Source organism: Ceratina calcarata, unplaced genomic scaffold, assembly GCF_001652005.2.
Source record: "Ceratina calcarata isolate Rehan_Ccalc_2016 unplaced genomic scaffold, ASM165200v1 scaffold351.2, whole genome shotgun sequence".
In the NCBI taxonomy this organism is placed as follows: Eukaryota; Metazoa; Arthropoda; class Insecta; order Hymenoptera; family Apidae; genus Ceratina; species Ceratina calcarata.
Window position 1 is genome coordinate 1,255,618 of NW_017158043.1, and position 22,143 is coordinate 1,277,760.

At 40.4% G+C, this 22,143-nt stretch overlaps 1 protein-coding gene across 5 annotated transcripts in view; it reads right to left on the minus strand.

Moving 5' to 3' along the window:
• Positions 1-15,687, minus strand: part of Pgant9 (polypeptide N-acetylgalactosaminyltransferase 9) — a 207,685-nt gene extending 191,998 nt beyond the window's left edge. For all 5 annotated transcript variants that reach the window (XM_026813839.1, XM_026813840.1, XM_026813842.1 and 2 more), the window contains exons 1-2: positions 15,245-15,687; positions 13,553-13,684 (exon numbers count right to left, since the gene is read on the minus strand). The gene's annotated coding sequence lies outside the window, so the exon portion shown is untranslated. The remainder of the gene's footprint in view (positions 1-13,552; positions 13,685-15,244) is intronic.
• Between the last annotated feature and the right edge of the window lie 6,456 nt (positions 15,688-22,143).

Below are 22,143 nucleotides of genomic sequence, written 5' to 3' on the forward strand. Positions count from 1 at the left end.
TTTACCATCTTTGCCTGTGCTGCGTCTTATTGCCTTCTCTGCGTCAGAGGAATTTCTATTGACTGAATAATAGCCAGTTCATTAACACTGACATCGCGTTATAGCATCCTGGCAAAAAGTGAACTTTCTTATTTCACAAGAAACAGGAAACACATCGTACATATATGCACAATTTCGCTGCCCTATCACGAAACTAATCATACAAGATTACCATTACTCGTACACCATTATTCATTATTATTAATGTTACTATAGACGCTTGGACAATGAATTTTAGTTTCAAACGATCTGTCGATCATTGCATGAAATATCAATTGCTATTTCTGATGCAGACTTTTATTAAACACTATGAAATTTAAAATATACTTGAGTGGGTCTATTCTGTAGATCCTTCCCAAGTTTCGTTCAACTCCCTTCGCTAGAACCAAAGTTATTGCAATCGGAAGTGATAAGCTTGAAAGAGGAACGCAGTTTACGACAATTTGAAACGCCATATGAACAGACGCGTGACTAAAAGTCGCGTGAATTTCGGCTGTATCTCGTCCACGTGTGCGAAAGTTGCTAATCAAGCCTGTAATCTCGATAAAACCTTTTTAACGAGTTACACGGCCGGGGAGCGGTGGCCGGCTGGTAATAGCGGGAATTACGGCTGTTCGAAATTCGTGTAACCGTGCAAATATTAACAGCATCGGTAACGCCAGAAGTGGTTTACCCCTTGTTTATCCGCAAATATAATTTATAGCAGACAAACTGGCAACTTGCTAAATTATTTTGTCCCTCCAAATTGCTACGTAAACCTGCTTTAAACCGTTTAATCTACCATCTGCGGAACGTGCCGCTTTTTCAAATGTAATACTCGCCAATTTATAATCTGCTCTACGCATTTCCCGCCGTTTCGTAACATGAGAATTTTATGCACGTTTATCAGAGCCCGAGCGATATCAGACTTTAAACGTTTCGAGCTATCAGAGAATTTGACAGAAGTTCCAAGAGACTTCGTGCAAAAGTACTCGAACTACTCTCGTACACAAACACTATTATTATTCCTCGGTTAGGTGTTTTATGAACTGCCGCGAGATTTATGAAAGTCTAGTACTCGTGTAAACGTGCATTCGGTAACAAGCATTTGTGGCGGTGCAGCGTGGTTAAAACAAAGATTCGTATGCGGCCAGGTTGAAGTACGCTGAAAACAGTATCTTTATAGACGATACGGTCGATAACCCACTTAGGCAAGCGTAACGCTGACTCGCGAAATGGGTTTCGATCATGCTACGGAAAAACTTGAACGCTACGTATTGCTATACACGCCTCCAACTTGGAATTAATTACACGTCAATTAGGGAATACGGCTGCAGAAAATCGAGGCTCGGTCATTAAAGTCGGCTACCAAGTTCACCCCGTGCGAAGTATGTTGCAACGCACCCCAGCCAATGAGCTAATTTCCGTTAACCCTTCTTCTTCTTTTCTATTCTATTCTGATCGAATCTACGGCATTTCTAACGTTCAGATATCGACGAACGTTTCGTTAGATCGACTTAACGCACCCAATTTTATTATTCTTCATTTATCGAAGATTCGTACGAATGTAGAGAGTTTCCAATCGAAATAAATTAATGAACAGACACAACGATTTGAACGTCGTAATTCCAATCTTTCTGCAAATGAACTAGTATCTCAATTCCAACCAGTCTACTCGTATTTCAATCTCGATTCTCTAACGAGCGAAGACTAAATTAATAAGAGAAACGTATAAGGGTTCGTCGGCTACGCGTGATCGCAATCAGCGGGATAAACGATGTTATTTGAGTCGAGCGGCGGGGCGTAGCAATTAAAGTCGGCTACCGGCAAACACATCAGTAATTACAATGGGATTCGGTATGACCGCGTGTAGTACGCGCAATCGTGGATAGCGAAGCGGTTGACCGATAATAAGGATATTGGTAACGGGAAGCAGACAATGATCATTAGAGAACGAGCGAGAGGAGCGGTGGGTGAAGAGGTATCATGACTCCTACGTGACTTGGGTCACCGACCTCCAAGTCATTCTTTTTCACCACTGAAACCGCGAGCAAAGAAATATTTAATTACTCTCCCGTCGTCGCTGAACCGAGCTGTCATGATGTTCGATACGACTCCTTTTAAAATCCCATGAAAACCGACGCTTTTCATTGTAATGTTCGTTATAGCTCCGATTTCACAGCTTTTCATCGAGGAAATTTCAATTTGCACGTACAGTATTTCACATACACAGTTTTTATTTGAATAATGAATTTAATAAATTGTAAATATACATTTAGTAAATTGAAAGTAAATTCGAATTTAACGAGTAATACATGAAAACAGAATTGAATCACAGTTATTATGGAGTTTAAAGGCAAACAATTTGATCGCGAATGAAAACAGCATTGAAATCGAGTAATCTAGGTGATCAGAAATAAATGTACGCAGGTGAAACATCGAAGAGCCAATTATGCGCATACATTCGAGGGGACGCTAAAAACTAGAACTACCCTAGATGGTGTTTACGGATCAGCGGGCAAAGGTTTCTATGCCTTCTGTAAATCTCTCTGTTTCCATCGTAACCGTTAAATCCTCGTCCCGTTCGATTCGAGAAAAAAACTCACTCGGACAGATGCTGTCCCGTACGCATACATAGACACGAATTACACGGAAACCGCGGCATACTTGCGACGAAGGAATGCGGCCCATTGCACTTTACCATCTTTGCCTGTGCTGCGTCTTATTGCCTTCTCTGCGTCAGAGGAATTTCTATTGACTGAATAATAGCCAGTTCATTAACACTGACATCGCGTTATAGCATCCTGGCAAAAAGTGAACTTTCTTATTTCACAAGAAACAGGAAACACATCGTACATATATGCACAATTTCGCTGCCCTATCACGAAACTAATCATACAAGATTACCATTACTCGTACACCATTATTCATTATTATTAATGTTACTATAGACGCTTGGACAATGAATTTTAGTTTCAAACGATCTGTCGATCATTGCATGAAATATCAATTGCTATTTCTGATGCAGACTTTTATTAAACACTATGAAATTTAAAATATACTTGAGTGGGTCTATTCTGTAGATCCTTCCCAAGTTTCGTTCAACTCCCTTCGCTAGAACCAAAGTTATTGCAATCGGAAGTGATAAGCTTGAAAGAGGAACGCAGTTTACGACAATTTGAAACGCCATATGAACAGACGCGTGACTAAAAGTCGCGTGAATTTCGGCTGTATCTCGTCCACGTGTGCGAAAGTTGCTAATCAAGCCTGTAATCTCGATAAAACCTTTTTAACGAGTTACACGGCCGGGGAGCGGTGGCCGGCTGGTAATAGCGGGAATTACGGCTGTTCGAAATTCGTGTAACCGTGCAAATATTAACAGCATCGGTAACGCCAGAAGTGGTTTACCCCTTGTTTATCCGCAAATATAATTTATAGCAGACAAACTGGCAACTTGCTAAATTATTTTGTCCCTCCAAATTGCTACGTAAACCTGCTTTAAACCGTTTAATCTACCATCTGCGGAACGTGCCGCTTTTTCAAATGTAATACTCGCCAATTTATAATCTGCTCTACGCATTTCCCGCCGTTTCGTAACATGAGAATTTTATGCACGTTTATCAGAGCCCGAGCGATATCAGACTTTAAACGTTTCGAGCTATCAGAGAATTTGACAGAAGTTCCAAGAGACTTCGTGCAAAAGTACTCGAACTACTCTCGTACACAAACACTATTATTATTCCTCGGTTAGGTGTTTTATGAACTGCCGCGAGATTTATGAAAGTCTAGTACTCGTGTAAACGTGCATTCGGTAACAAGCATTTGTGGCGGTGCAGCGTGGTTAAAACAAAGATTCGTATGCGGCCAGGTTGAAGTACGCTGAAAACAGTATCTTTATAGACGATACGGTCGATAACCCACTTAGGCAAGCGTAACGCTGACTCGCGAAATGGGTTTCGATCATGCTACGGAAAAACTTGAACGCTACGTATTGCTCATCGCGACGTCGTTCTTCATATACAATATTTCACATTTCTGTATCCCGTGCAAAATTATTTTTTACTATTCAAGCACGTTCAGCTTTCATTTTTAATACCTACTCTCTTTTCCTCTCACAGTTCTAAACAAAATGATTCATCAGCCATTCAATTAAAATGATATTTTTAATGTACGAAGTCTATAAAACACGTGCTGGTCAAACGTAGCAGGCGCGTTTGTCTAAAAAATTATTCAGGAACGCTGCTCATTCCTTTTTATTCACGAAGCTATGTACATACGTCATAAAACGAAATAAAAAAAAAAAAATCGTGTACCAGCGATATTATTTAACGAGATACGTGCGCTTGTGTGTATGAGGGCGATCCATGCGACTATTATATTACTATCGACACTAAAAATCTCTCGATGGTAAATCCCGGTGCTGAGCAATGCAGCTTTTATTCCATGCGCTGAACCAAAATTCATACGAGTACGTTCATACACAGCCATTCAAAACCAGCCAGTTTCCTGGTATCCAAAACGATGTAAATAAATTATTACATCAGAATATTGTATCAATCATTATATGAAATACAGTATAAAATATTCAGGCGAAACATTCTATCAAAAAATGTACGACGTAAATAATAACTAAAATTTTGACCAAAATTGTACGCAGTGAAGAATACTTGGACGGTTGTTTTTCGATTCGACTCAGTATGGAAACGGGGACCGGTTACAGTTACAATTCCGAGCGCGGTTCCAGCGCATGTAATCGTGACATACGTAGTTGCAAACACGCTCGTTAACAACCGGGACCTGCGCTGGTACTGCAATCGGCGTGGCATCGCGGCGTTGGAGGCGGGGAACGATGCTCTCTAGACAATTTATTCCCCCGCTATCCGCGCCGAACGTTTGCATTAACTAAAGCGAAATCCGACGTCAAACGTTAATGACGGCCGGAGCGCAGAACCGACGCGTTCTAACTGATCATTTTATCGTACCCGCTTCCGTCTGACAAGCTATCACTCGTGGCTATTCAGGAACGAATTTCGTGCATCACAACTTACATATCCCGGCATTGCCATTCGCCTTTTCATGAATTTTGAGTCGTAAGGAGAACGCAGGTTAAAAACGTAATTATTTTGAATATTATTGTTATTCAATTATTATTATCATTATCAGTTCATTATTCAATTTCCACTCATAAAAACGTAAAAATTGCTATGTCTTTTCTTATGGCAGTTCTAATGTGAAGAGTGAATGATTCGTTTCAAATGAAAATTCATGTCGTTCAAAATATGAATTATTAACAAAAGCTGATCATAGTAGTGAATGTCCATAAGAATAAATACGTAGGTGTGCACGTTTTTAACTTTTACGAATTCTAAATATCCAAAGACCCAACCACTACGAAGCAGACCGGTCTCAGTTTTCCCTGGGTGGGTTTCTTTCCTTGGTGGCAAGTTCGCGTTTATGCGACACAGACAGTGATACGCGTTTATGTACCTTTTTCCACGCGGCCGGTCTTACGCGTCGCGGTGGCAGGAATGAATTTCAACGCGACCTAAGATTATCCACGGCTTCACGTCGCGTTTAACTTAACGGCGAACTTCTCACCGATAGTTACTCCTTTCCCTTTTCTACGGATGCAGTTTTCCCCCTTGCTTAACGCTATTTTTATGCATTGCATATCACGCCACGGATATTATACATATATGTATGTATACGTGGAACGTGCCTCCTATATGCGAGATTACTACTGTCAAGATGCAGTACACGCGCAAGTGTGCAATAACAACCGGACCTAACGCAAATACACTTCCTCTCGTTGCGATATTCAAAAGAACTTAACTAGTTTTCCTTCTGCCTGTTGCATAATTCATTAGGTTTTGTAAAATAATAATCAGATTTCAGAATCGATTTTTTTAGCATGCAGTGAACTGATACTGATTAAAAAGAGAACTTAAATAATCGTCTTCCTAATTTATGTAATTCATTTAAAAATTCCAAACGAAATCTTTTTATGAAAGATAGAAATATAAACGAAATAACTATGGAACCACTACCGAATTCCCGTCTCAATTGTTAATCCCATTTAGCCAGCGGCTGGCCGATCACAAAAATATTCCCAGGTGACTCGGGACGGATACCGAAGAAGCGTGCTTCTACTTTTCGATTTCTGATCCTATTCAACATACATACATGCATTTCCATAAGCCTGCGGGGATCCTCGCGACCTTCGCCACCCAAGTATCCAACAGTAAACGCCCCGCTAGTTTCGTCTTCGTGGAACCTCGAATCATACGAAACTTCCTCCTTTATTTATAAATTGGATAAAACCCGTTTCCTTATACAAAATTCTTATACAGAATCCAGGATTGTCATATTAAATGCAAATGCAACTCATTTAAAATCAATTTAAAAATGCTGCAGTCCGCAAGATTCAAATGTAATATGATTTCGACTTTAATGAAACAAAATGCAATTTAATTGTAAAACAACTTTTTAACTCGTCGTTTATTTGATTCGAAAATAATCTGGTCACCGATAGACGACTCTGGCTCCGATGCACCTTGTGCACGACGATAGGTAAACTCGAGGCAGACGGTACGGAGGCATAATGCCTGATACTAGCGAGGATACACGCTCGTGGATGCATTCAACGAGGCAGACGGAATTCCACGGTGGGAGAAAAGGGAGGGAAGAACCAGAGAGAAGCAAACCGACCTGTCTGAGTCAACCGGTCTAACCACATGTTTGCCTGCGAGTCGCTATGCAACCGGATAGGGCTCGCTCGGAACCGTAAGCAACCTTAAGCCGCGTTTACGTCGACGAGCAAATCGATCGGTCGACACGATTTTCTATGAACAGCAAAATTGCGTTTCATCGTACATAATAATCGCGTAATAAATTGAATAAACGATCATCTAATATAAATCATGTAAAAACAATCGTACGATCTCGAAAATTCAGTTTATTTTTTCAATACCGATGGAGGACGTTTGTCCTGCGGGTCAATCGGCCGCGAGTAGAAACCGCGGACAAAGAGGAACGGCCGGTTGTCCGGCCGCGAGCTGCTCGCATTTAGGTTAATTAATGGGAAAAGCTGGCGGAGCAGCTTTACGACGGATACACGTGGTTACGCGACGCAGTGGCGTGCCGTTCACGCAATGAGTCGAAATGATCGAGATCGACATTTTTTCCAGCTCGCTACTACGCGCGTACGTACGAAATTCATTTACAGAGACGCGACTGTAATTATGATTCGTCGTTTGATCGACGGGGCTGAATCGATTTGAATACAATGCCCGAGACACGGTGAATCTGTACGATACCTTGCTAACTGGGTCGTTATGGGTAGGATGGAAAAGAGGTATTGTAGCGTTTAATTACAGTTTCATGGTTCACTCCCCGTTGCCTTTCCGTCGTGCTTTGAGCTAGTTTTTAAGAGAAGGAAATACACGAGCCACGGGAAACGTGATTTTATTTATTTAACAGCTTTCGACAATCTTTTCCTGCCCAAGAAGCAAATTTAAAATGTTTAGCAGTTTGCGGTCAATTCATCTGCGCTGTCCATGAATATTTTAATTGAATAACTACTTTATAAAGTACGAACTGCCTGTTTTATATCTTAAACAATTTATTATCACAACAAATTATTGAAGGAATCTCTATTTCGCGAGATACATACCTCGGCAATTGAACTCTCAAATGAATAATGAAGATGAGAATATAAATAAAATTTTATATATGTCCTCGTTCCCAGAAATGTTCCACTTTAGAACACGTCGATACGATTCTATTCTTTCTTACTTAATACTCATACACAAACGATTGATTACTTTTATTCCGGGAAAGATGAATGCTGCGCATGGGGATACGTTGACGATATTAAAAATACACGAAAGGTACTATCCGAAGCGGTGGTGGTATCGCGCAAATAGTCTGCAGTTAAATCAGATTTAAAAATCGTTTTCCGAATCAGTTCATACGGCGAACGACACGATTACCAAAGACCGGGCTTGCATCTCGTATATTCTTTCCGATGCGAACCGAATATTGGAAAGAGAATAAAAAGCGGCTGGACGGATCGAGCAAGTAAATGGCGAACGTAGTCGTTTCGTCTAAACTTCTAATAAAAATCGCGATCAATGTGTATAAGCTGAACGATGTAAATAATCTCTATCATCTATATGAATAATTTAGATCTAAAAGAAATTGTATGTACCACGTCGATATGTACAAGCATGATAATACAATCGAGTTATACGTTTTAAAGCAGATTAATCAAATGAAATTTCGTTGTAATCGATTGGAAAATAATTTGACTGTTTATCGCCGTACTAAAACGTCAATATCTGAATACGAGAACGTAAGAACCTTTTGATTTGGAAACGAATGCACTTATTGTTCCAGCGATTAATCTTTACACGAATAATTACGAGCTTCGATGTTTAAAAGTGTTTAATACTCGTCTAGCCCGTAGATCCAATCAAACACGAGCAGTATTTGTAGCAGTAGAACAAATATCTGGCCATTCCGGGATTCGATCGAGCGATAAAAAGGACCGTTCGATCAAGAGGCGAATTACAGCTATGCGATCGGAACCCGGGAACGCAGAGTGTCATGCCAGAGCACGCGTGCGTGCGTGTACATCCCAGCTACGTGTGCAACGGTATGCGAACTGACCATTTAAAATTTAAATGTTTCGCGTCCCGACGCACTTTATATATCACCGATGCTCTTTCCCGCCGCCACCGGCCGGTTCCCATATTTTATCGAGCCTCGCGAAAATCATTCCGCGTACACCGTGTACCCACCCATGTAAATGTCGCGCAAAAATTTTAAATAACAGCTAAAATAATGTTTTTGGCTCGAGCCTATCGCGCACGGCGATCGACGACGCGTTTCGATATCATTTTACTATCGGCTTGCTGTATGCGAAATGTCTTCGAACAGACGTAACATTATTTACCTCATTTTTATTAGTCTGCCTAATCCCTGAATGATTAAACTAGTTTACGATTCTACGTGTAGAAAAAATAATAAGCTTATTTGTATAAATCAATTGTGATAAGCATGAGATATGATTTTCAATATTTGCCAGACATTAAATCCTTCACACAAAAATTTAGTGTGTTTATTATATTAGAATTAGATTTTCGAACTACTTATTACATCATGCTCCGAGGTGAAAGAACATAGCATTATCTTATGTAGACCTGTTCTATGTGTATACCATTATGTACTCTACACTCTACGTCGCGTCATCTGTTTTTGATACGTACCTACATCAAATAATGAGAACTTTGCTCGTCTAGCTACGTTATCGAGATACCATAAATTTACATCCTGGTTAAACTGGTCACTGATAAATTCTCAAGAACAGTTTTCTAGGAATATCAGTTAAGGGCTGTCAAGGAAATCAATTGAAAAGAGATATTGAAGAATATAAATAAAAAGAATTATATCAATTACTAAATAATGAAAAGACTGTAAAACATTTAACATGAAATAATGATCGAGTTGCAAGAACCCTATTCATCTAAATTCCTTAATGACATATCATTATGGCAACAGATATCACGTAAACGTGAATCGAGCCAGTAGTCAAATTGATGTGAAAGAAGATTAACAAGAAAGAGCAACATCATAACTACCATGAAACGAATCCTATCTCATAAGTCAGAAAATTGATACGTGTAGGAACGTAGTACGTCAACCAGTCTCTCAATCAAAAATAAGGGTGAAACAAGGCTTAGACGTCGTACAAAGGAGATCTTCTTCTAAATCTCGGTCGTCTCGGCACGCTTAGAATTTCCGGCACGAGCTGGAAAAAATCCAAAGACGAAAGCGACGTACACTACCGTTAAACACTACGTGGACACCCGGTTTCTTCTGATATACAGACTGGGTCAATAAGAATTATAATCAGAAATAACAAAATTGATTCTATTAAAGAATATTATAAAAACGCAGCAATGCATTATTTATCATATACGAAATATGAATATGAATTTGTGAATGAACAGACAATAAGCACATGAATTATTATATGGCTGTACCAACTGTGTGAATGCATTATATACAACAAATGTTAATACGAATTACAACAATAAGTACATGAATCATTGCATTAATTATTATGTGACTGTATCTATATTCTTCTGAACCGCGAGCATACCGAGAACGACGGGGGGTAGTGAATGGACGGGTCGCAGGAAGAAATGGGAGGGCAACAACGAGATTGAAACGAACGGAATAAATTTCAGCCACCGAACGCGAACGTTACCGAGAGAGAGATTTAATTAAAGATGCATTGCGCTTCATTTCTGAAGTTCAATGGGAACTCGTCGCCGGCCAGCAGCAGTTGCCCTTCGTCTCCTCACCCCTCGTTCTCTGCCTGATTACATCCGACCATAGACCCTCGAACGTGTTCATTTTTTATCCGATCAAACAGACTCGACTACCGAATTCCCGTAGTTCGAAACATTAATTGACCTCCTCTCGATGCCTCATTTACCAATCAACATCCACGGGATTCGTTTATATGTACTATCGACGAATTTCTTTGAAATACACGTGAACTCTTAGCATTCGTCAGACTTTAATTAATAAGTTTTCTGGATCTCTCATCGACTCGAATGAGATTGTTTTGCAGGAAACAGAATGTAATAGAAGCTACGATGATTAAATTAAAGTACAATGTATCCACGACGGTGGAAAGACAATTTAATAAACACGTTTCTGTCTGCAAGTAGCAACCGCTGAGCACGTGATGTTTCAATTACACTTGAATTAATTAAACTGAATGGAACGAAGAACGGATGACGTGCGTCGAGGGTAGATAACAATTTTTTTTACCCGTCATATTACTTTTTATCTGTTCCGCGTATCCATCCGCTAGCGACATTTTTATTTCATCGGAACGAATGCCTGTCTTGCAGCGTTCGACGTGCGATAAAAAAATATCGCCGAAGCAAGAGAAATCACCGCGGTTACCACCGCGCCGGCAGGACCGTTCGATAAAATCGTCGTCGAATTTAAATTGTATATTGCCATCGAAAATTTACGCGTCGTCAATTAAAACGTTTTTGCACTAACGAAAAAAGCTCCTCGAGGACGATAAAAAAAAAAAAAAGTGGAACGACAGTAATCGCGGGTGTTACGCAAGAATGCGTGGACAACGACGGACTAAATCGCGTTTAGTCTCTCGCGTGGAATAATAAAAATACCTTGTGTACTTTCCGTCCGCATATTTATACGAGATATAAAAAAAACTGTTCAGATTACGGAGACAATGGAACTCGGATCTGTTTCGGAATTCAAATCTCAAATCGCCGTGCCGCGATTTTCGCGTCACAACGAAAAGGTTTTTGTTAAAAGGGAAGAGTTTTCTACGTTATTTCGTTATTTGACATAATTCTTATCGATTCCCTTCGTACTATAAAAAATTGCGAGAATCTACGGTGTACGTGTGTGATTTTCTGGATATCAGAAGTTTCAAGCGGTAAACCGTAGCGGAGAGATTTACAACCCTTTAACTCTGACAGATAAGAAGTAAGTGGCGCAATATAACGTCTGTACGTCATTAATGCGACGGGAACGCAGACGGCATTCCAAACGACAGTGGTCAACTGCTGTCTGTTCCTTCTTCTGGCTTTGGTATTACGGGATATGACCAATGACTAGTCGCTTCGTGCCTCGACGTTCGTAGGTCATGAACACGAGAGCTACAGAAGCGATTAACGCTCATCAAGTGAAAGACTTTTGTACGAAATAAAACTATGAGCTAACTATTCGTGATTGGTAGCGAAGCACAAATAACAACTTGATTGATTTCAGCTACAATAAGGTCTGAACAGAATTTTTTAATCTATCTCTTGGACCAGAACGAATTTAATAGATTTTAAGAATAGAATGTAGAGACGTGCAAAAACACGAAAATGTGGGGACTCAAAAACATTCTGGAGGTAATTATGATATTTCATTTGAAGTTTTCATGTAAAAAAAGCTAATTATCTTATCTTATCTAGCATTTTATGTCCATCCTATTTTCAAACCTACATAACTCTACATTAACAAACTAAATAGATAAAAATAAGTGAAACAATTTTATAATACGATTTTACGAGAACGCTTGAAATGTCGAAAATCTCATGCCACGTTTGGTTTTGTTGAGTCCCATAGCGATCACTGACATTTTTAGGAATTTCGAACATTTTCGGGAATTTCGAACATTTTCGGGAATCTCGACATAATCGAGAATCCATCCCGTCCCGATCACCGGGTTCTCGCACACCTCTAATAGAATGTACATATCTCTATGAGATAGAGGCAGAGTAAGTTTTCGAAATAATTGGAATTGGAAAATTTCCGATAGAAACCGTATGCCTGTTTATGAATAAATAATTGATAGAATCAGAGATTCTCGGAACACTAAAATTTGCGGTTGCTAAAATCGCGAGATTGACGAACGCGATTGCAAACAGAGCATATATCAATTTTTCACTTTGCAAACAAACAGAAACGAACGTATCCGAACAAATACTGACTCGTCTCTTTATCAGCCAACAACGAATTACTTCGACGTGAGATAAGAAAAGGAAAAAAGTTTAGTAAGAGTAATTTCGACAAAACAGAGTCGAACTATCTTTTACGACGATGCATTAACGTTACGTTTATTAATTTCTTATCTCAGAGGAGAAACATGAATCAACGGCTGCGAATTAATATGCCACTGATTAAATGGGTTGCGAGCAAATCTGCGACGGCCGTGTTACAATGGCTCTTATAAATAATGAATAGGTATAGCAAATCAATCTTGTCGCGCAGTTAAAACAGACTAGCTATTTTTTCCTGCAGGAAACCATCGTATTCAATGCAACACGATAACGGTTAATGCGCTATACGCGATAACACGTTACGAGCTTACATGCGCTGTAAAATTTAGTTACTATTGTTCCTCCTCAAAATTACATGCCTCAGATTGGCCAATCAATAACATGATTGAACGAGTGTTTATTGCAAACTAGTTTTCCTACTTACAGCGGATGTAGAATATCTCAATTAATTATTCTAAATCAGAATCGTCTCGTTAAAAATATTGCAGAATGAATATTTTCAGAACAAATGTACGGAACAAAATATTGTTATTCATTACTGAGAACATTAATATAAATACGTGAAAATAAAAAATGCGTTATATAGAACGGACAGAATGAAAGAGAGAAAGAAAGGAAGGGAGAATACGGCGAAAAAGATTGCCGTGTACTAATTACAATGTCGTTGCATGCTACGACAAGAACTATGACCAGTTAACAGGCAACGTTTTGTAATTGCCGGGTGGAAAAAATCGAGAAAACCATAATATTGATAATAATATCGCGTACACGTACGTACTACGCACGGATGTACGGCATAAATTTCACGTGCATGCAATCGCGAGCGCGATCAGTTAGCTACGATTCCTAATGAATGCTACGTGCAGCTGTACGTTTACAATTTTTCATCGAAACGAAAAACCAGATACCGTATGTAAGATTATACGTACTTGGTAACACGATCCCTGCTCGGACCTGCTGACGATTGTCCTTAGATGAACGTTTAATCACCGGAGCCAAAGTTTTACGCAGCCGAATGCTGCAAGTCCTGACATCCGAAGTACAGGCGATCACTGATCGATCTGAAATTCATGCGACGCGACGATCAATCTCATATCGTACAATGATAACAAACCATATGCATCTTCGCGATATTTTCGGAGTACTCTCGACTCTCGCAGAAAAATAATAGTGGCTCACAAAAGTATTCGAAGTCCTTTTAAGACGGAATATAAAAAATATTGACGAAATAAACCCAGGAAACTTCGAGACTTGAGAATTCGGTACGTACATTCTAATTTCATAGACAGAATCGAAAATTGCAATATTTCAAGCAATTCACTTGAAAATAACTATATAAAATCAATTACAAATGCCACAGTCCATGTTTGTAACAATGTACCAATGCATTCGTCGCGATAGAAGCGTTATTCGACTTCCAACTAGAACAGGAAGTCTAATTTTAGGATTGTCCTATCGATTTTAAATTTCAGTTGTAATAAGCAAACCAAGCTGTTCCCTTAAATGTGCCACGGTTGCAAGTTATCAAGCTAGAGGAATTCCGAAGGTAAAAGAAACAACTGTTGAAACACGGGGTCGTCCGGACACGCGAAGGGGGAACACACGCGTCTATTCTCTGATCACGTTCGCGACTTTACGCGAAATGAATTCAAATCGACGAGCAAATAACGCGGGAGTAGCAGGCAGCGTTCTATCGATGGACAGGCGGTTGGACGCGTCGGAAAACGGGCAGAAAATCACGGTTACCCCCGGAGAACGAGAAACGGTTTTAATCGCCTTTATCGAGGCCGTATTAGCAAGTCAGAAATCTCGAGCAATGAGCCTCCGCGAAATTTCGCCAAACGAGAGAAGAATCGATCGCGGATGGAACGACATTTAAAATGCTAAACGAATCTCGCGAATATCAATAGAGAGAAGTTCGCCTGCTAGTTGCGCTCTGCTCCGAATGCTCGTTACCAGAAACGAGAGATCGTGTACTTAATCACCGAGTGTTCGGAGGATGCGTTTGTTACCAGATACGCCAATGTTTTCGTATGTTCCGTGGCTTGTTGGTATTTACAGAGATGTCTAGTCCGATCACTAGACTGCATTTTTTATTTAGAGTATACTCGGGTAGAATGAAATTCAAATTCATTCAATTCGTAACACATGTTACTTCTGATAGTAGTTACAAATTTTTGTCATATCAGGAACCATACATTTTTCGAGACGAAAGTAGACCAACGGAGGTAAAAAAAAATGGGGGACAATGTGTATGTAACGCGAAAAAGCGTGCGCTAAGGTTGTTGGTGTATTTGTTTATGTAGGTCGGACTCGGCTATACGCGTGGGGAGATGACCGAATGTTTCGATGCTTACATACATATATGGAAAAGCCTAAGAAAAAACCGATAACTTTTAGTCATACTGCTAAACGAATAGTCGATTCTATTGATTAGTCGCGCATGTATCTATCGCTGATCATCCCTCGTTTCGTACTTGGTAACCAAACGTAAACACGACTCGTAGTTTTCCGTGATTGGAATCGATAAGCAATGCTGTTTACTGTACATAAAAGAAATCTCGAAATTCTAAGAGATAACCTTGATTACACAAGCCGCGTAATAAGGAGAACCGGCTTACCTAAGAATTAATCGGCCGAGGGGAACGTCCTCGGTGCAATCTCAGCTTCCGGCGTGGCATCCATACACTTCTGCACACTTGGGCACACGTGAGCGGAAACGTGGTTGACGAACATACACGACACGAACGAAAGCACAACTGGGTTTCTGATTAACCGCGAGACACAACCGGGGGGAAAAAAACTATGCTGACGATTGAATCGCCGCGAACCGACCTGAAATTCGCACGGCGCGACAAGCGACAACTTTACGTCGTACTAACTGATACCGACGACCCACGATGCCTCCGCGATATGACTCGAGATACTAACGATGCTACCACGCCGAGAGATCGGCTTTGACTGTCGAGCTGCAATGCAACGCCTGTGCGACTGCGGGGCCTGCCTGCTGTCAACGACACGCGGACGAAGACCCTCTCGCGTCCCACCTCGCGGTTCGTCCATCGGAGCGCGACTACGCTCACGCTATCTCTCTCCCCTTCGACCGGCGATCCCCACCCGACGCCAGTGTCGCGACGCTACGATGTAGCACGAAAGCTTCCCGAACGCACCGCGCATGCTTGTCTCTCTAGTGCGCGCTGAATGAATTCGTACACACGAGTTTTAAATACCGAACTATATTCCTTATGAATAGACCGCGCATTTTTACGCTACACAAGATATGATAAAAAAACATTGCCTTTTGTATAGAAATCCCTTTCATCTTTGAAGTTTTCTAGATAAACTACGTGAAGTCTTTATACGTGATTCAACTTTTCTATAAATGCATACACATGCATGTAATCCGCAATCTAGTCACGAAACAAACATATTTTCCTGTATTTATTGGGGTAAACGAAATTTTGGAGTACACATGTCGTTCAGATTTTCAAATAAAGCCAGTAACTATACTTTAAAATCTGAAAAATCTGTGAGAAGCCACCGTGACGAAAGATATCGAGGCATTACGAACCGTTCCGCAGATTTAAATTCTAATTCGAAATCGGGAATGGTAGGGCTCGGTTAAGTTGGCCAGGCGAGGCGAACTAATGCCCCTGCCAGCGCGGAGCCCCCGAAGGAATTTGTAAATTCGACGGTGGAAGTTTTAATCGTCCATCAGGGAAGAAACGAGGAGCACGAACTTTTCGCATAATAATTCTTTTCCTAGGTTTCCCGCGGCGGGAACCAGCTTCCGTCGCGTCGCCGTCGTCCCCTACGATCCGGAGAAAATGAGCAGGAACGATTCGCGTGCGCGAATAAATATTACTTATAGCTTCCCTGTTCCCTGGTGAAATGATCTTTGGGGACGCGTCTCGCAAATCTAGCTACCCGAGCCATCTTCCAAATACCAGTGGGAATTAATATGGACTACCATTGTCTTTCGATTATTGATTTACTATAGAATCTTGGAAACCGTGGGACACGTCCGATCGATGAACAGTCTTATGGTAAATGCGCGGAACATCTTTTAATTGAGTCGAATCAATTCTACCAATTGCTGTAACACTTATTAGATAAAACATTATTTGTACTACGTAAACGGGTGAAGCAGTAGCCGTCTGCCGGGACAACTACATCACAGGTTGTATACCGTGTAGGCAATCGTAAAAAGCGAGCTGGTCGATGTTAAGAGAAATAGTTGGAGCGAAGAGAGAATCGTGCAACCGGGCAGTGAACCCACGACCTCCGGAGTCAAATACACCGCGAAGACGTTGCTGGTCGCGGAGATGTATCCCTTCTCGTAAAAACTGGACCCTGGAGCAGACTCGCCTAAGCACTTACGTGCAATGCAGTCTCGCGTGGTACCACGGAATCGCACGAGTCTCGTAAAATTTCAACCACGACGCTCGACTCGTATTTAATCGACCGTGAACACTACTTCCGTAGGATCCAACAGTTTTTATTATACATATACTCCGTCGACGATTGCTAAATTCGACGCGATGATCCAATAACTTGTCCTGTTTTAAAGCAACACATGAAGTTTTGCATAATAGTTTTATCTATACAAAAGTTTTGTCAAAAGTGGCATTCGTGTAAACGATATAAACTCGCTAATTGGAGTGACTACTCTATCGGCAATAATCGAAGTGGTTAAGATTCTGATTTGAAGCACCTCTCGATTTCACAGTAGCAGACTTCTTCCTCGGTAGCGCAATTATCTTGCAGACCTTTCTGCTTAACGTTTATCAACCGAGCAACGAGAAACGTTTGATTTCCCCGGTGAGTTTACGGTATCTGGAGGCGAGCACAGATGCACGGATACTTTACAAAGTCCGTACAAACGTGTTACGCTTCGGTAAACAGTCGATATTATTTTTGTATAGTTATTTACTCGCGGCTTCTGCCCTGCCAGTTTCATCGGATCTTTACCCGTTAGCCAAGGATGCGATAGTTCGCGTATAACTCCGATCGAAGTAGTACTGCGTTTTCTACGTGAAGATCAATATACTTTGATAATCAATTGATTGAAACGATGATCTAATCATGCTACATAATACTATGTCTAAATAGGGAGAAATGATATCTTTCATTTTCCATAATCGACGTTTCAAATTGTACTGCAGGCTAGCTTCGACAGTTTAAGGAACGATAAAAGTAAATTGAATTCATTTACGATTCCTGAAAGAGGGGACGTCGGCAACGTATACGTTTTCTAAAGGGTAGAAAACCATTAAACACGTCTACAATTAACGTTGATTATTATTCAAGCCTCGGCGTTGTTCCATCGAAATTGGCCCTCTGCAACTTCTTAGCCGATAGGTAACCGCTTAAAATGCATGGCATCGCTTGATCGAACGACATTGAAAGTGTTGCGCAATACTACCACGTTGGAAATTCAGTATTATCGGAAATGCAAATGGGAGCTACCTTCTCTGTGTCATCAAATTAATTTGTACACCTTACGGCTCAAGTCATGAATTACAAGAAATCGGTCGAATTGATGTATTACATTTTGTATCAAATTTTCAGTGGAAATAATGATAAATCTCAATGAAGTCGACGTAGAACCTTTGATTTTCACTACTAATCACCGAATCTATACATATATTACATTTTATATCCTCATACGATTTCCAACGGAAATAATGAGAAACAAACTCTCAATGAATTCGACATAGAACCTTTGATAAATTTCCTTACCAATCACCGATTGCAACTCTACTTGAAACGTCTTTTGCAAAGTCGAGAAACCGAGAGGTGGAGAAAGAGGAAATCAGGCGAACAGCGGGTATCTCAGAAGAAAATACTGAACAGCAGATCGTATCTTAAGAAGCATGCGGAGAACGTACTTACCGAAGGCTAGGCTGTTTCTTCAAACTATCAGCGAAGAAGCTTCTTTGCACAGGCTTCGATCAAGCTCCCAAGAATTCCAAACGACAAGGCATAAAAAATTATAATTGCAACAGGGTAGTCGCTGTAAAAATTATGGTCAATGAAACTGAGACTTCGTTTAAATTTTTCCAAGTGTCGTAAGGATAAATGGTTTCCTACCGAAGCGAACGTGACATCGATAAATGCATAATAGCGACTAATAAGTATCGTAAGACAATTGATATTTTTTTTATCTCACGTTGAAAGTAGCTCGGGCGTGTGTGTACTTTTAATAAAACAGAGAGCGAGAAAGTTCCAGGACTGTTGTTTTCAGATCGGGTCTATCCCCGGTGACTCAACTTTGTTCCATGGTTGTTATTTTAATAAAGTGCACTTTAAGACTGAAATTATGCGGTGAAATGCTTGTCTTGCATAAACCCGCGCCAGGCTTTCCATCATCCTCGAACGTTTTGCCCCGACGCGTCAGCATTTTGTTTAATACCATCCATTTTAAAACTCTTTATAGCTCTCGAGCAAACGAACCGCTTCGGAACTACCCCTTTGAACGGGCGCTACTTCGAAAAAACGTTTCACCGTCGAGATCGCAATGCAGATTCGTTTTGTATTTTGTTTCGTTACGAATTCCGCTCAGAATGAGGGCCAGCGTGTGAAGAGAAAAATTAAATCTATTTAAATGAAGGACGTAAATTGGTAAAATTCTTATGAGAGACGTTATTTTAATTAGACGACCTATAAATTTTTTATTACGTAAATCCTCTAAAGAGAAGAAAGAATGTCCATTCTAATCCTAATTCCAAGTCCTTTTGAACGATATTCATCAGAAATGTTAAGTCATAATGAATTTTTTAAATTGCCATTACAAACGACTTAGTTCTCATAATGAATGAAATGTACGGCACTGGGAATGATCAGAAACAACGAAACGCGACGCATTTGGAAATCTCCCGAAACACGGGGAAATATTGTAAATTCACATAGCTAGGAGATAGTTTCATAAACAACATTTTCCAATTCTCTCGGATGCTAGTATCCGCGGGAAAACAAGCGCCTCCCGAATGCCCCGGTCAGATTTTCATTAGACTTTCCACGGGCAAATCGGATTAGCCAACTTTAGCTTCAACCAGAATACAAGAGATTTTCATTAACGAGTAGCTAGCACGAGTGCCGATATGATAAATCGATTCGTTACGCTCTGAACAGCAAACCGGAAATTAGAAATGTAAAAAGAGTTATAAAATATAACACATTGAAAGTAACGTACAAGTTATAAATAATCAATAAAAATGATGTCAAATATATTTATCTGATTTTATACAAACTAAGACGTCAACCCCTCTGAACGGAGAATTTACCAGCTTGTAAATCCAAAGCAACATTCATATCATAATACTTAGACGGTGAAATAAAGTCCCTAATATTTAATATATATATTTTACTTTGCATGGAAAGTCGTACTAATCACCGTTATTGCCCGAAAACTTCTGGCCAGCTCATTTTTCACCCGGGTCATTAAATTTATTAGGCTATCTTCCGCGTTGAAACAATTTTTCCTGAATTTCCGCGCCACCGCGGCCGGAACCGGGTTTTTTACCGCGAACAAAGGACTCGAATCCGCGCGTTTATCGCCCGATGATGTAGCTTCCGCGAGCTAAATGTACCGTGAATTAATACAGACAGATGGCGGATTTCCTATCCGTGATACGGAGATCTTTGCATTCGATGAATAGCAGATATAACGCACTGGTTTATTGTCAACCGTCGCAGCCGTTCGTTATTCATTTTTAGTACCTTCGAGCGCAGCAGTTTCAATCGTATAAGCGGATACTGTAAATAATTAGGAATTTGAAAATGATCGAATTTAATCAAGTACGAGGGTACGCATGTAAATGAAGTATCAGATGGGGCGCGGATTTACGATGCTTTCTAGATTTCATTGTTTTCAATAAACAACCGTTGCCGAGGACACGGAACGGGTTATTTTCGAAACGCGAAATAGGTACAATGTCATGCCACGTTACAATTGACTCGAATAATTATCTCGTTTCATTCGTGTGCCGGCGAGAGCCAGCGTGTATATGTAGGGTCAGGGTGTTAACGAACCGGATAATGAGTAGTCACGGTTCGTTAGATACTCAACAACCAAATAATTAGCAAGCGGGACTCCCATGCGTCTGGATTTCGAGCACCGTGTCTTTGTCAAATTTCATTTTACGCAACGCTCCTCTCCATTCTTTCTCTCGTCTCGTCTTCCCGCAATCTCACGTTACCGTGTCCCCTTACCTACGTTACGATTCTATATTTTAATGACGTGCCTGAAATAAAACTGAAGAATCATTTGAATCTATTCAGAATTTCTTGCGACTTCTATCGTAATAACAAGTGTTCGCTGTAAAAAGTGATAAAATAACGACAAGCGAAAACAGGAAAGTTGAATGACCAACACGAAATGAAAATCCTACCGCACGTGCAACAAAATGTATGAAACAATTGTTGTTATTCGACAGGAGATTGGTATATTAACTAAAAACTTTTTGCTAGGGGGTAGTAATTGTAAGTTGACGCGGTGGACAGGTGGGGATATTACGAGGCAAGGGAGCAACGTCGACGTCGAGGAACCTAAACGAGTCTAAAGTAGCCACTTCTCTCGTACTCAAGCTCGTTTCACAACGTGAGCGTAACCGAGTGTTTTCCTCGATGCCTCTTGACCGAGTTTCTGATGGTTTCGTTGTGAACACAGAGTTCCGTACCCTCCCCGCGGGGCGCCAAAGTGGATCCGCTAAATACGACACACTTTTACCAGCGGAACTATCGTCCGTGAAACTAACGCCGCGCAACTTTGTATTTCACCTCTCCATTCAGCATGAAATTTATTTACCAGTTCTCCTGTTTCTCCATTCGTAGGATTTATACCGCAATTACAAGTGAATTCTCAGTTCAAGTTCAATTCTCGCCCCTGTCCACTGGTTCATTTAAGCGCAAAAATATTCGGATGACAGATCTCGAAAATTGTAAATAATTAGAAGATTGCAAGGGACAGAATAAACGGAATAGTTCCTGATGGATGTAATACCATATTACATTCACTGGTCTTTAGCTTAATCAGTTAATGCAGTTTACCAAATACCGTGGAATATTGCTGACAGACACTCAACATATCCTACTACTACGGGTGACGTATTATTAATTATGCCAACATGGAGCTATTAGACCAAGACAATAGCCCGTAATCTCCTTGTACCGAGGTAATAGTACAGTTAGAGACGTGCAGAGGTTCTTCATTAAACAATGATACGCATTATCCTTTACATACCGTTCGATCAGTCTATCCTCGTTTCAGAAATAAGATTTTATAAATCAGAATCAATAGAGATCTTACGGTTGATACAACTTTGAAGCGTACATTACTATGTAACGATATTGTCTCGCTAAATTCAACATTAACGTCCCGGATAAAATGAATTATTTTTTGTTGAACATCGTGTGTCATCTTTTGTTTTCTAAAATCATTTTTTCAGTGACATCATTTCTCTTTCATTGATCTCTTAGATCCATAATCGACGCAAAGCGTTTGGCGGGGTCAAGGGGT